Genomic DNA, 14,960 nt, shown 5'->3' on the forward strand with positions numbered 1-14,960 from the left:
TATAAAAACACATGGGGCGAATGATAGAACAGATGACTCTTGGTTGACCAAGATGTATTTTAGTTGGGGACAGCACTGGAACATGATTTTGGGGCTCCCGGGTGGCACAGCGGACACTGCATCTCAGTGCTTGAGGCGCCACTACAGACACCCTGGATCAAATCCAAGCGGTGTCACAACTGGCCGTGATTGGGAGTCCCATAGGGTGGCGCACAATTGGCTCAGCGTCGTCCGGGATATGCAGTCATTGTAAATAAGATTTTGTTCTTAACTGACTTGCCTAGTTAAATAAAATACAAATATATAAATTAAATAAATTGAAATAAATAAAAAATTGTGTTTCATGACAAACCAGTTTTTATACATCCGTCAGGCACCAACTTTGAGGAGGATTTAAAACAAAGGTTTCAAACCAATGCAGTACTTAATGCAGCTGGTGGCCACACCAGATACTAACAGTTACTTATGATTGTGACCCCCTCTTTGTTCAGGGACATATTATTCAATTTCTGTTAGTCACATGTCTGAGGATCTTGTTCAGTTTGTATCAGTTGTTGAATCTTATGTTCATATAAATATTTACACATGTTAAGTTTGCTGAAAATAAATGCAGTTGATAGTGAGAGGATGTTTCTTTTTTTGCTTACCACCAAAAGCAAACAACTTCCATTTCACATAATAATCAACTACAATGCTTCACCTTCTACAATATAAACATGGTGTCTACTGGCTGTCAACAATTAAAAACAAGAAAAAAAAAATGTTTCCCCCACAAGCTTCTAGAACTCTCGTCTTCCTAAAACTCACTAGCTTCTAGAACTCTCGTCTTCCTAAAACTCACTAGCTTCTAGAACTCTCGTCCCCTTAGAACGAGTCCAAACAAAACTCATCTCCAATACAGAAAAACGTGTTAAAATAAAATAAAAATGTGTCAAAACACAAATATTTTTGACTGCCTTGAGACAATCAGCAACCAAGTTGTCCTTACCAAGGACATGTCTGACTTCAAGAGGAAACATATTATTCTATTCAATTATATTTTGCTAGGTGGGATAGCCCCAATGTCAAAACACAGTTTTAAAGTGTCCAAATCAATAACCAATATGCAGAAACAGTTTGTATTATATTGAAAACCTAAACATAAAATGTACAATTCACACAAACATCTGCCACAATAACCATATTACTTGTGGACCTTATAAACTGCACAAGCACCAAAAACGCTGTTGTTTTGACAAGTAGCAATACATCACTAATATCGATTAGGGGGGAAATCAGTTCTACATGCTGTTGAAACGAACACAACAACAAAAAAAACACATGGAAATGGGAGATATATTTTACCTCACTGGTTAGACAACCTGCAGAAGACAGTCAGCTACATTTTGGAGTGATGCATTTAAATGTAGGGGTCGCTAAACAAAGGAACGCAATTGAAATCAATTGTGCTGAGAGGAGGGAGATGAGGTTGCACGTCCTGTCAAAACTAACAGCTCAAAAACCACACGGAATCTGGGAATAATGTGTACATCAATGGTTAGAGGACAATTTGTAGAAAACAGCTACATTTGGATTCCAATGGGTCGCCAACGCGATAAGTGCAACAAGTCTTGTGTTAAATCTCCTGTTAAATATGTTAAAACACACACAGATGAGAGTTCTAAGAACCCCCAATTCTGATGCAATAAATTATAGCATCATCTTGTCATTTCTGTTCTGACAATGTATTTTCTGATGTGTAATCAGATTTCTTTTATCAGAGTATCTCTTCCCACACTGATTACAGTTAAAAGGTTTCTCTCCTGTGTGTGTTCTCTGGTGTACAGCCAGATGACTAGATGTAGTAAAACTCTTCCCGCATTGAGCACAGCTATAAGATTTCTCTCCTGTGTGTGTTCTCTGGTGTACAGTCAGATGGCTAGATGTAGTAAAACTCTTCTCGCATTGACAACATCTATAAGGTTTCTCTCCTGTGTGTGTTCTCTGGTGTACAGTCAGATGGCTAGATGTAGTAAAACTCTTCCCACATAGATCACAGCTATAAGATTTCTCTCCTGTGTGGATTCTCTGATGAATTTTAATGCCTGTTGAGGAGGTGAATCTCTTCCCACAGCCAGAGCAGCGGTGAGATTTCTTCCCTGTGGGTCTCCTCTTGTGTTTCTTGAGGTGTTTTGATGTGGAGAGACTATTCTCTGCCTTGTCAGCATCATGATGTTGTTGAGGCTCCCCAGAGGATCCACGATAGTCCAGTCTCTCTCCTGTGCGAACAACAAAGTCAAACAGATGGTTAAAGGCCCACAACAACAGAAATCCACTGCAGACTGAAGTCTTTAATGAAAATGATTTGACAATTGTCTTAAGACAGTCAAGTTAGCAACAATAGTCACATTTTGTCTTGTTTTCACATTAGTAGTAACATCGATGAGTGTTCTAGTGATGTGCGCTAGAAGAAAGTTATTAAAGTTTCATGAGCAGAACGACATATTTGTACCTTGTCAGCTCGGGGATTTGAACTTGCAACCTTCCGTTACTTGTCCAATGCTCTAACCACTAGGCTACCCTGCCACCCCAGGGATTGATTGTTTTTTATAATATAAGTTTAACTAGGTAGCAACTTACCTTGGCTTACTGCATTCGCGTAACAGACAGTCTCCTTGTGGAGTGCAACGAGAGAGAGGCAGGTCGTTATAGCGTTGGACGAGTTAACTGTAAGGTTGCAAGATTGGGTCCCCCGAGCTGACAAGGTGAAAATCTGTCGTTCTGCCCCTGAACGAGGCAGTTAACCCACCGTTCCTATGCCGTCATTGAAAACAAGAATGTGTTCTTAACTGACTAGCCTAGTTAAATAAAGATTAAACAAAGGTGTATTTTTTTTTATACAGATTTCCGATTGTTATGAAAACTTGAAATCGGCCCTAATTAATCGGCCATTCCAATTAATCGGTCGACCTCTAACATAGACCTACTGTAGGACCCATAACTTCACCTAACAACAACATAGACCTACTTTAGGACCCATAACTTCACCTAACAACAACATAGCTGATCAGCTGATGATAGTTGAACATGTAACTTAACAGCTACAGAATTAAGAATGATGTGTAATTATTGAAGAACCGCGTTAATGAGAGTATTGATTTGGGTGTTGTCAATAAAGTTAAGGTGACTCTTGGTTAGAACCACTGGATTTTGCAAACTCAAATGATTTATAATTTATGTGCCCATGAATACTGTTTTCCCTGCGTAATATAAGGAAACTAAATGTTACGTAGGTAGAGTGCATTTCAGAGATCTGAATCACAAAAAATGTACTAACATGACAATCACCTAAACCACAAGGCCAAATCTACACTGGAGGAGCTTACCAAGATGACATTGAATGTTCCTGGGTGGCCTAGTTACAGTTTGGACTTAAATCGTATTGAAAGTCTCTGGTAAGACTTGAAAATGGCTTTCTAGATCAAAAACCAACTTGACATAAAAGGAAGGATTTTAAAAAGAATCATGAATTTCACATGAAGATCAGTAGCCTATTGGATGACATCACGACTTCCCATCAAGCCAACTCCTTGAATACCTTACTATGACACTCACTCCTTCTAGTTTCCAGTTGTCTAAAAAAAAACTATTTTGCTAAAAACATTTATTTGTTTCCCTTTAGTGTGTTTATAATTTACTGTATTTATATATCACTTTTCAATAGGAAAAGTTAAAAATCACTGGGGGACGTCATGAACAATTCATACAATACAAAAACATATTCAAGAGTAGATTACCCTTTTAAAAATCACACAGTTCAACAACTGCAGAGTTTGTGCCCCTGTTTTATAAGATAGTACTCACTGTATTTACTGGTGTTAATCAGTTCTCCAGTCTTCTCTTCTTCGTCCTCCTCTAATGTGACAGTAATCTCCCCCTCTTCGTCCTTAATTTAAAAAACGTCTTCATCTTCTTTCACTGTCACAGTAACCTCCTTCTCTCCAAAACCTGCATCCTCCTCTTTCTCTTCTTCTTTTACTGTAACATCCTCCTCCTCTTTCACTCCGAACGCGTCCTCCTCGTCTTTCACTGAAACGTTTTCCTCCTCCTCTTTCACAGTAACAGCCCCACCCTCTACTTGTTTTTGTATTGTAACAGCCTCTTCTTCCTCCTCCTCCTCCTCTTTCACGAGAGCTTCCTTCTCCGTCCAGCAGACCTCTTTAGCAGGAGGAGAGTAGCTTAGTGAACTCATGGTCGGGGATAACAGCTAGTTAGCATTAGCGACTAGACTAGTGCTAACTTAACCAGCCAGCCAAGTTGACTTACAACGTAAATATTAAATTACATGAGGTAGTTAGTTGTTTACACATAAGTATGTTTAAATCATAGTGGCAAATAAACCAGTAAATTGTCTAAAGAGCTTGAATGTTCCGACTTTGTTGTCTAGCGAGCTACCGAGGTGTCTGCAGTTGATGAAGAAGCGTTCCGTCCACTAGATTATACGTCACAGTAGAAACATCGCCTGAAAGACACATATCGCCATCTGCTGTCTGGAGGGAGGAAACGCAGTTGAGGAGGGAAAACTTTTTTTTTTTCTTCATTGAATTATATTATAAAGCAGTTTAGATAAACGTTTTTTTTCCTCTCCATTAAATAAGAATATTATATCAATACGTACGTAGAGCAACACGTGTTGTTTGATTAGTTCCGATTTTTAATCAGATTTTAAAACAAACTACATCAACTCCACATCTATATTTTTGATTCAGTCAGTCAAATAAAAATATTTCAAAATAAGCCCCTAGTTATTGATACCCTTGATAAAGATGAGCAAAAATTACTGTATGAAATAAATAAATAAACTTTACCCATTATCAGGATATTTTAGCCCAAAACCTGGTTACCTCTCTGCTAGGAGGCTGAAACTTGGCAATAAGTGGATTTTCCAGCAGGACACATCAACATCCACAAAGAGATGGTTAATTGGGCACAAAATCAACATTTTCAATGGCCATCTCAGTCTTCAGACTTGAACTCCCTTGAAAACCTGTGGTTTGAATTGAACAGGGCTGTCCATAAGTGCAGACTAAATAAACAAAGACCTGGAGATATTCTGTGTGGAGGAATGGTCTAAGTTCCCACCCAATGTTTTCTCCAATCTCATAAAACATTTTAATGTCATTATCTTTTTCAATTGTATTAGTATAAAATAATAGAATTTCCCTTTTATTGTTGAAATTTTTTTTAACATATATTTCTTATTTATTTCACCAGGCAAGTCAGTTAAGAACAAAATCTTATTTTCAATGACAGCCTAGGAACAGTGAACTGAACTGACTGTTCAGAGGCAGAACAACAGATTTGTACCTTGTCAGCTCGGGGATTTGAACTTGCAACCTTTGGTTACTAGCCCAATGCTCTAACCACTTGGCTACCCTGCCACAACAATACATCATCAATACAATACAATACATCATACACTACCGTTCAAAAGTTTGGGGTCACTTAGAAATGTTTTGCTTTGTCATTATGGGGTATTGTGATGTCATTATTGGGTATTGTGTGTAGATTGATGGGGCGGGGAGGGGGGGGGGGGGGAATTATTTAATCCATTTTAGAATAAGGCTGTAAAATAACAAAATGTAGAAAAAGTGAAGGGGTCTGAAAACTTCCGAATGCACTGAATATATAGGGGCAGTACTTTGTGACATCACTTCATGAAACAAGAGGTACAAATATATAACATAGGTTCACAATATCAACATTCAATGTATCAAAATATATGACCCAGCTGGAAGTGGAAACGCCAGCCAAGCCACAATCCTAGAGGTTCACTGATGATCAACCTCCTCCTTCACATCTGACTCCTGATGATCAACCTCCTCCTTCTCATCTGACTCCTGATGATCAACCTCCTCCTTCACATCTGACTCCTGATGATCAATCTCCTCCTTCACATCTGACTCCTGATGATCAACCTCCTCCTTCACATCTGACTTCTGATGATCAACCTCCTCCTTCACATCTGACTCCAGTGATCAATCCAGAGCATCTTCTTTCTTTGGACGACGTCATCGAATAGGACGTCATCACCACCACCGCCCACAAGATAATTGTCATTCAGGTTATCAATGGGAAGAACATTAGCAATATGTCCTGTCTGGTAACTTGTCTCGTTCAATGGATTTACATTGGCAGGTGTAAAAAAAAAACTCAGTCGATCTCAAACTGAGGAAACACTTTTGGAAGTCTTTAACTGCATCAACGTCTGTGGCCTGTGATGTTGGGACAAATGATAGTCCCTTATTATACAAGATACAAAATTCACAAATTCTACAGCACAACGGCAGAGTCATGTCTTAAGTGTAAAACTAACAATGTCTCAAAAATGCTTCTGGGACTATTATGACGTTATAAAGTTATGGGAGGTGTTAGAAAGTTGGCTGTCAGAAGTACAGTTATACATTGTAAAATTACTTTTTATCTCAACCAATGATCTGTTGTTAACGCAATATAAAGGTAAAATGCTATATTATCTAAAAGTTTAAAGTGAGTGGGCGATGGAGAGAAATAAAATGGTGCTGATGCGGGCGCTGGAGATGTGTTCTAGTGGGTCTGGGCAGGTGTGATGTAGTTAATGGAGATGGAGGTGTGTTCTAATGGGTCTGGACAGGTGTAATGTAGTTAATGGAGTTGGAGGTGTATTCTAGTGGATCTGGGCAGGTGTGACGTAGTTAATGGAGATGGAGGTGTGTTCTAGTGGGTCTGGGCAGGTGTGATGTAGTTGATGTTTGTATGATGTTGTTGTTTGTATGTGTATGTTTTGTATTATTTATCAAATAAATTATTAAAACATTCCCATTGCAAAGTAACACCTCACAGTTCTATTTTTGGAATTATTACATTAAACCAATCAGAATTCAGAAGAATGCCAAAGTCAGGTGTGAAGTAATATGCAGGACCAGCCTATTCCCTATAATGTAAACTACAACAGAAATAACTTAAAATGTATAACTTTAAATTAAACCAATAATTTGCGCTCATGACTTGAGTAATTAAAGTAAACCATAGTTTTGCAAATACATAACGCCATCTAACCAAATATCAAAGAATGTTAGCTATATGCAGTTATCTTGGCCAGCCAGCTAACATTAGCTATATGCAGTTAACTTGGCCAGCTAGCTAACATTAGCTATATGCAGTTATCTTAGCCAGCCAGCTAACATGAGCTATAGCGTGGGCGCTAAATAGCGTTTCAATCAGTGATGTCACTTGCTCTGAGACCTTGAAGTAGTAGTTCCCCTTGCTCTGCAAGGGCCGCGGCTTTTGTGGAGCGATGGGTAACGATGCTTCGTGGGTGACTGTTGTTGATGTGTGCAGAGGGGCCCGGGTATGGGCGAGGGGACGGTATAAACTTGTACTGTTACATTGGTGCCGTGACCCGGATTACTGGTTGCTGCGGAAAAAGGAGGAAGGTCAAAAGGGGGGTGAGTGTAACGGATGTGAAACGGCTAGCTTAGTTAGCGTGGGCGCTAAATAGCGTTTCAATCAGTGATGTCACTTGCTCTGAGACCTTGAAGTAGTAGTTCCCCTTGCTCTGCAAGGGCCGCAGCTTTTGTGGAGCGATGGGTAACGATGCTTCGTGGGTGACTGTTGTTGATGTGTGCAGAGGGTCCCTGGTTCGCGCCCGGGTATGGGCGAGGGGACGGTATAAACTTGTACTGTTACACCAGCTAACATGAGCTATATGCAGTTATCTTAGCCAGCCAGCTAACATGAGCTATGTGCAGTTATCTTAGCCAGCCAGCTAACATGAGCTATGTGCAGTTATCTTAGCCAGCCAGCTAACATGAGCTATGTGCAGTTATCTTAGCCAGCCAGCTAACATGAGCTATATGCAGTTATCTTAGCCAGCCAGCTAACATTAGCTATTTAGCCAACTAGCTATTAGCCTAACCAGTGTAGCCAACCAGCACGGTTATGGTCAGCGAGACCAACTACAGGAGACAAGTTAGAACCCAACTAGCAGTAAAGCCAAGGTGGAAAAAGTTACAAAACTCCCATAGTCTAATTCACAGAAAACATGCTGAAAAGTAGTGATGGGGAAACAAAGCTTCCTGAAGCATTGGCTCTTTCGTGTCAAAAATAGATTCATTACTCAAGGCTTTGAGCTTTATTTAGAACAGTCAGCAGCCACCTGCACTGTCGGCTGCAATGTCGAACGAGCCCAAATGATCACAAAACCAATCAGGTGATCGAGAGCATCAAATCCATGCTGCGTTGTGGGTAAACGGTGACTGGCTGACTGATTTAGAAATAATAATGAGTAGTTATTTATGATGCAAGGTGATTTGTAAATTAGTCAGTCAGCAGTCAGCAGCCACCTGCACTGTCGGCTGCAATGTCGAACGAGCCCAATACCAAACCAATCAGGTGTTCGACGAAATTATTCTTAGACGTCATTCATCACGTGCTGCTGATAAAGTGACACTGCTTTGAATTATATCGCTTAGCGATTTCAATACATGCCTCATAGCTCCAGTCTCAAACTTAACCCCGTTCCTGCTGAAGAAGAGATGGTCTGTTGGATGGAGAAAGAATCTCTCGTGAAAGAGGAGGATGTTACAATACAAAAACAAGTAGAGGGTGAGGCTGTTACAGTGAAAGAAGAGAAAGACGTTACAGTGAAAGAATAGAAAGACGTTACAGTGAAAGAAGAGAAAGACGTTACAGTGAAAGAAGAGAAAGACGTTACAGTGAAAGAAGAGAAAGACGTTACAGAGAAAGAAGAGGAAGACGCGTTCAGAGTGAAAGAGGAGGATGTTACTAAATAAAAACAAGTAGAAGGTGAGGCTGTTACCGTGAAAGAAGAGAGACGTTTCAGTTAAAGAAGTCATTCAGAGTGAAAGAGGAGGACGACGACGTTTCAGTGAAAGAAGAGGAGGGGGAGGTGACTGTTACATCGAAAAATGAAGGGGAGGAGGAAACTGGATATCTGGACCCGGTTTCCCAAACGCATCTTAATGCGTCCGATGATTCTAACGATGAACGGGCCCTGATTAACACTAGTAAGTACTGTCTTAAAAACAGAAGCAAAAAAACTGCGATTGTTGAACTGCTGTGTGGTGTTAAAGGGGAAATGTGCAATTGCTACATCCATATTTTGACCTTTAAATTATATATTTATAGACATTAATTCTTGAAGAATATAACACATGCCTCATGAGCTTAGTTCAACTGTTGTTCCTCATCAGAACCACAAAGAAGCTTTTTTTTTTTACTCCAATGTTTAGAATCAATGTAAACCAACACTGCATCGCATCAACATGGTTAAAACTATAATGCTGATATCATGGATGGTCAGTCATTGCATCCATAGTTCTGTCTATGAATTTGAGACTAGTTACATTTCTCCAGCCCCATCCATCATCTTATTACCAAAAACGTGATGGGATTACAGCTTTGTTATTGGTTGAACTGCAGATTGGTTGATTGATTGTTGTTTGGCTTTTTTAAAGGCTTAACCTGGTTTTTAAACAGCAACAAAATGGCTGCCCAGAGTGCTGAGCTGTGTTCGAATACTCATACTAACCACAATATTTGTGATGTTAATTGAGTATATAGTCTGCTTATTGGTCATAGTATGGATATAGTTAGTATTCCAAAAGTTCCCGGATGTCGTACTAAATTTGCCAAAAAACGATGTATACATGCAGTACTTTAGGGCCAATAATGCAATTCTTCAGGAAATGATTTTGGCTTCAACGTTTTCAGATTTGAAGAAAATGGGGGGGGGGGAATATGCAGCCGAAGTCCAACGAGAAAGCGGATACAAATGAACTGCTTTAAATAATTATGACAAATGTTGAGCAATGTAATAAAGTAATGACTTTTCAAATAAGTTACGCTACATGTTATGTTAGCTATGCTGTCCTTACAAAACCCATAATATATCTTTACAGCAGTATGTACCCGTATGTGAGCTAGCTACCTAACGTTAGTTGGCTACTTATACATCAAACTTGCCAGTATAGTAACTATATTCTAACTAACTACTCAATGTTTGACTTGATTATTTACATCATTCTTAGCCAAGGGGTCGTGTGCGTTCTCAATGGACATTGTCAATTCGGGTGCGTTCGTAAATTCGCTCTGGCTTTCTACTCCGATTGCAGAGCACCCTCATTTGAGTACCAGAGCGCAGAATAACTGATGAATTTAATAACGCTCAACACCTGTTGAATATGGCCGGTGTCAGTAAATATTTCTTCAAAAATGCTCAAATTAAATTGTTGCCAGCAGCACAGTTAGTCACCAACGCTCTGGATAACATGAAAACAGCCTATTCAGCGCTGTTAGGGAAAGTAAAATGGTAAGAGTGAGGTTCTCTCTCATGTGTGTCTAGCAAGCTATACAACGTTAGCCAGTTAGCTTGGGTGCTTTACTGTCATTGTGAGGTCAGAACTCTTGGATTGACCCCACTCCTCAGCCATATAGTATTAGTTAACAGTGGCGTTATACGAGTTTATGTTTTGGTTTCTGATGGGGTAATACAGTTGAAACATTTGAGGCATTTATAAGTTATATTCTTCAAGAATCAATGGTTACATAGTAAATGGGTCTTTCTATAACTGCCAGTATAGATTTCCTGTGAGGGTCAAATTGTTACAGCTGTTAAGTCATTGTATAATATTCTGGCAATTCTTTTCATGCCATTTCATTAAAGGCTGAAAGATTGTCTTTTCTTAGCAAGATGTTGCTCAAATAATGTTAGCTGCTTTTGCTAATGTTAATCGCTAGTTAGCAGGCTAGCTAGCTTGCTAAATGTATTAAGAGTCAGCGCAAACGTAGCTAGCTAATGCTGCCTGGTACCAGTGCTGGTGTAGGCCTAGATAAAAATGTTTGTGCAGCGGTATCGTATCAGAGAGGAGTAAGCAAGGTATGAATATGTTGGCTAGCTAGTCGGCTACATGAGTAAGAAAACAACATGTAATGTAACATCTAATTAGGGTCAACTGGAAACACTGACCAACACTTTGGTTCCTACCCTGTCTTCTTCTCTGAGGTTTGTCAGACTACACTCATCAGGTGTATTGCTGCCACCTACTGTACGGGGTTGTAAAAAATATCCCAAACGCAAAAAAAAATGAGATGAACAAATCATACTAATTACGTAAACTAAACACGAACCAAATTCACTCCACTACCATGAATTTCAAACAAAAAGGGTACTATTTAGATCCCGACACAGGTTCAGGAACCTGGGAGGGGTGGACCGTCTTCATTCAGTACTTCCTGTAACATTTTGTCTGAAGTCCTGGAGATCCAGACATCTATTTGCCGCCTTCACAATGATGTCTAGCTTCTTAGATGTTTTATTAGCTTATTATTAATGCAATTTATCACTGCGCTAGTGAGGGCAATGCAAACGCAATTTTGTTGTAGAAACTCCTCCAAGCTAATGCGGAAACTGCTAGTTTTGGACGAAGGTTACTAATAATTTATGAATGCAATTTATCACTTGCTCTATAAATTCAACCAAGTCCACCTTGTTCACTACTAGTGTGTTGGGATCCTTCTCCTGCATGGCTTCACTGCAGACTGTGGGACATGAACTACCTTCTCCTCTCTACTCCTTCAGCTATTTTCACTGCCTCCACATAGGACACCTGCTGAATGGGCCTGATCATCCTAGCTACTGTGACATCCTTCATCCGTACTGGGCACTCCGGGAACGTGATTCCCATTACAACATGCTTCATCTGACTACGACATATTTATTCCTTCGACAAACACTTGCCATATGTACAAACTGCAGCGGCTTCTGTATATCTCACTTACCCAGGTTTTACATAAGATGGGAGAACCACTTTACCAAACCAGTAAAACCTTCCGTCTATCATTCATTTTAATCAACGTGCGTCTACCTGAAATGTTTAACCTAAACCACATACAGCTTTCTCCTTTTGCGCTGTTGACACACAATCAGTATCATATACCGCTCCTGGTCACTCGAACCGATTCCACGTTACCCAATTCATCCTTCACCATCTTTGAGACCGTTAACAGGTCACCCACAAAAACATCCTTGCTGATGATTCCCACTCCAACCCTAAACTGCTGTTCATTACCAACTTTAGCCCTTTTCACTCCACTGTTCTTCACCATCGTCCACTCAGTCTCAACAACTGCACAGAGTCACTGTTCTTCACCATCATCCACTCAGTCTCAACAACTGTACTCACGCCAAGAGAATCCCACAATGCTTCCTCAATTGCTCCTCCAGTCATCCCCTGGACTCCCTCGCTCTGTGCTGTGAAAGATGTGAGAGTTTGTTCTCAAAGTAGCGTCTACATTGTTGTTGTTCCATCTATATTGTTCTCGTTCCATCTATATTGTTCTCATTCCATCTATATTGTTCTCATTCCATCTATATTCTTCTCATTCCAGCACATCTGTTCCTTCACCAACTTGTTATCCCTTTCGTCTGCACTACTTGCTGTCATTTCCCTTCCTGATTTTCCTCTCTTGGATGTCTCCGCCACGCTCCTACTCTCAGTAATTCATCCCTGGTTTATTAATTGGTAGTCAAACCACAATATATTCAAGGTGCTGCACATTATATTCCAAATCTAGAATTAGAGTCGTCATTATGTTTCCATGATTTCAACAGTTCACCAGTTAACTAAGCCTATAATGTGGACACCAAGGATGTGGAGACCAAGGAACTTGAAGCTTTCAACGGCTCAACTACAACCCTTTCGATGAGAATGGGGGCATGCTCAGTGTTTAGTCCCAGCTAAGCTTAGTGATGAGCTTTGAGGGTACTATGGTGTTGAACGCTGAGCTGTAGTTGATGAATATCATTCTCACATGGGTGTTCCTTTTGTCCAGGTGGGAAAGGGCAGTGTGGAGTGCAATAGATTGCATAATCTGTGGATCTGTTGGGGCGGTATGCAAATTGGAGTGGGTCTAGGGTTTCTGGGATAATGGTGTTGATGTGAGCCATGACCAGCCTTTCAAAGCACTTCATGGCTACAGGCGTGAGTGCTACGGGTCGGTAGTAATTTAGGCAGGTTACCTTAGTCCCTGTGCCCAAGAACACTATGGTGGTCTGCTTGAAACATCTTGGTATTACAGACTTCGACAGGGTATGAAAATGTCAGTGAAGACCCTTGCCAGTTGGTCAGCGCATGCTTGGAGTACACGTCCTGGTAATCCATTTGGCCCTGTGGCCTTGTGAATGTTAACCAGTTTAAGGGTCTTACTCACATCGGCTGCGGAGAGCGTGATCACAAAGTTGTCCAGAACAGCTGATGCTGTAATGCATGTTTCAGTGTTACTTTCCTCGAAGCGAGCATAGAAGTCATGTAGCTCGTCTGGTAGGCTCGTGTCACTGGGCAGCTATTGGCTGGGCTTCCCTTTGTAGTCTGTAATACTTTGCAAGCCCTGCCACATCCGACGAGGGTTGGAGCCGATGTTCAAGGGGTATATCAATCTCCCCAGGGTAGCAGTAATACTTTGAGATTTGTCCAAAAAGGGTTACCCCTCCCATATGTGGCTCATTATTGGGATTCATTGCTGATTCCTACCTGTAGCTCACTACAAAGTGTCTATTGATACAGGTAAAGGGGCCCTGTTGGAGATTGGTGGATGGTAGCGGATTTTAGGGCACAAGCAGGGTTGCACACGGCCATGTTATTATCCCACACAGTCTCTGTGGTTCATATGAACCACGTTCCTGGGAATTAGATTTGATTAGAAATCGTCCCAGTCTGTTTCCACAGAAGGGGTCCGTTTGTCCGATTTCCAGCTAGGTTACGAGGCGCTTTGTCATATCCAGAGTCAGTTTATTTTAGTACTGTCCATATGTAGATTGTTTTTGGTCACATACGTTTGCTAATCTTGCCAATGAAAAAATCATGAAAGTAGTGAGCTTTGTGATGATTGAGCCATCTGATTCAGTAAATACAAATCCCCAAAATTGTATGCAAGGTTCTAAAAAGCTTTTTACTATTATTCTTTGTCATTTATCTTTTTTTCATTGTGTCGTTTTTTTCTTGTTTTTATTCAGTTTGTCACATGATTTCTCAATTTGCAGGACGTTTGCCAATCGGTTGTACAGCCAGACTTACTTGCCATTCCTTTTGCCTCATCCGTCTCGATCATAACATTTTTCAATTCCTCATCAATCCAAGGAGATTTTAGTTTCTACAGTCATTTTCTTAATGGGTGCATGCTTATTAGTAACTGGAATAAGCAATTTCATAAATGCGTGCAGTGTCTGGTTGCTCTTTATTACACACCACAGAGCAGCAAATATTCTTTACATCAACATAGGAATCCCGTGTTTTATTAAATAATTGAGACACACAAATGACTCGAGGGAACCAGAGATCAAGATAGCCTAACCATAAGAAAAAAACTCTTCCTCCTCCCGCTGCTGCTGGCCTTTGTAAATTCTGATGTTATGGTCCTGAAGTTTTCAGTAATAGACTAAAACAGCAGTCGGCAACCTTTTTTGGAGTGAAAATTTATCTGACCATTTCTACTGATCTGGTGCCAGTGATGATTTTCATATTCACATTTTACTGGAACAGTTTAATTTAATTTATAATCATATCTCAAAATCATTGTCTGTGATTAATCTACATTCTACAGTGGGGCAAAAAAGTATTTAGTCAGCCACCAATTGTGCAAGTTCTCCCACTTAAAAAGATGAGGCCTGTAATTTTCATCATAGGTACACTTCAATACTTATTTTCCACCATAATTTGCAAATAAATTCATAAAAAATCCTACAATGTGATTTTTCTGGATTATTTTCTTCTCATTTTGTCTGTCGTAGTTGAAGTGTACCTATGATGAAAATTACAGGCCTCATCTTTTTAAGTGGGAGAACTTGCACAATTGGTGGCTGACTAAATACTTTTTTGCCCCACTGTATAGAAATGAAAATTATACAAATCTAAACTTTTATT

This window comes from Oncorhynchus clarkii, chromosome 13 (assembly GCF_045791955.1).
Source record: "Oncorhynchus clarkii lewisi isolate Uvic-CL-2024 chromosome 13, UVic_Ocla_1.0, whole genome shotgun sequence".
Taxonomy (NCBI): domain Eukaryota; kingdom Metazoa; phylum Chordata; class Actinopteri; order Salmoniformes; family Salmonidae; genus Oncorhynchus; species Oncorhynchus clarkii.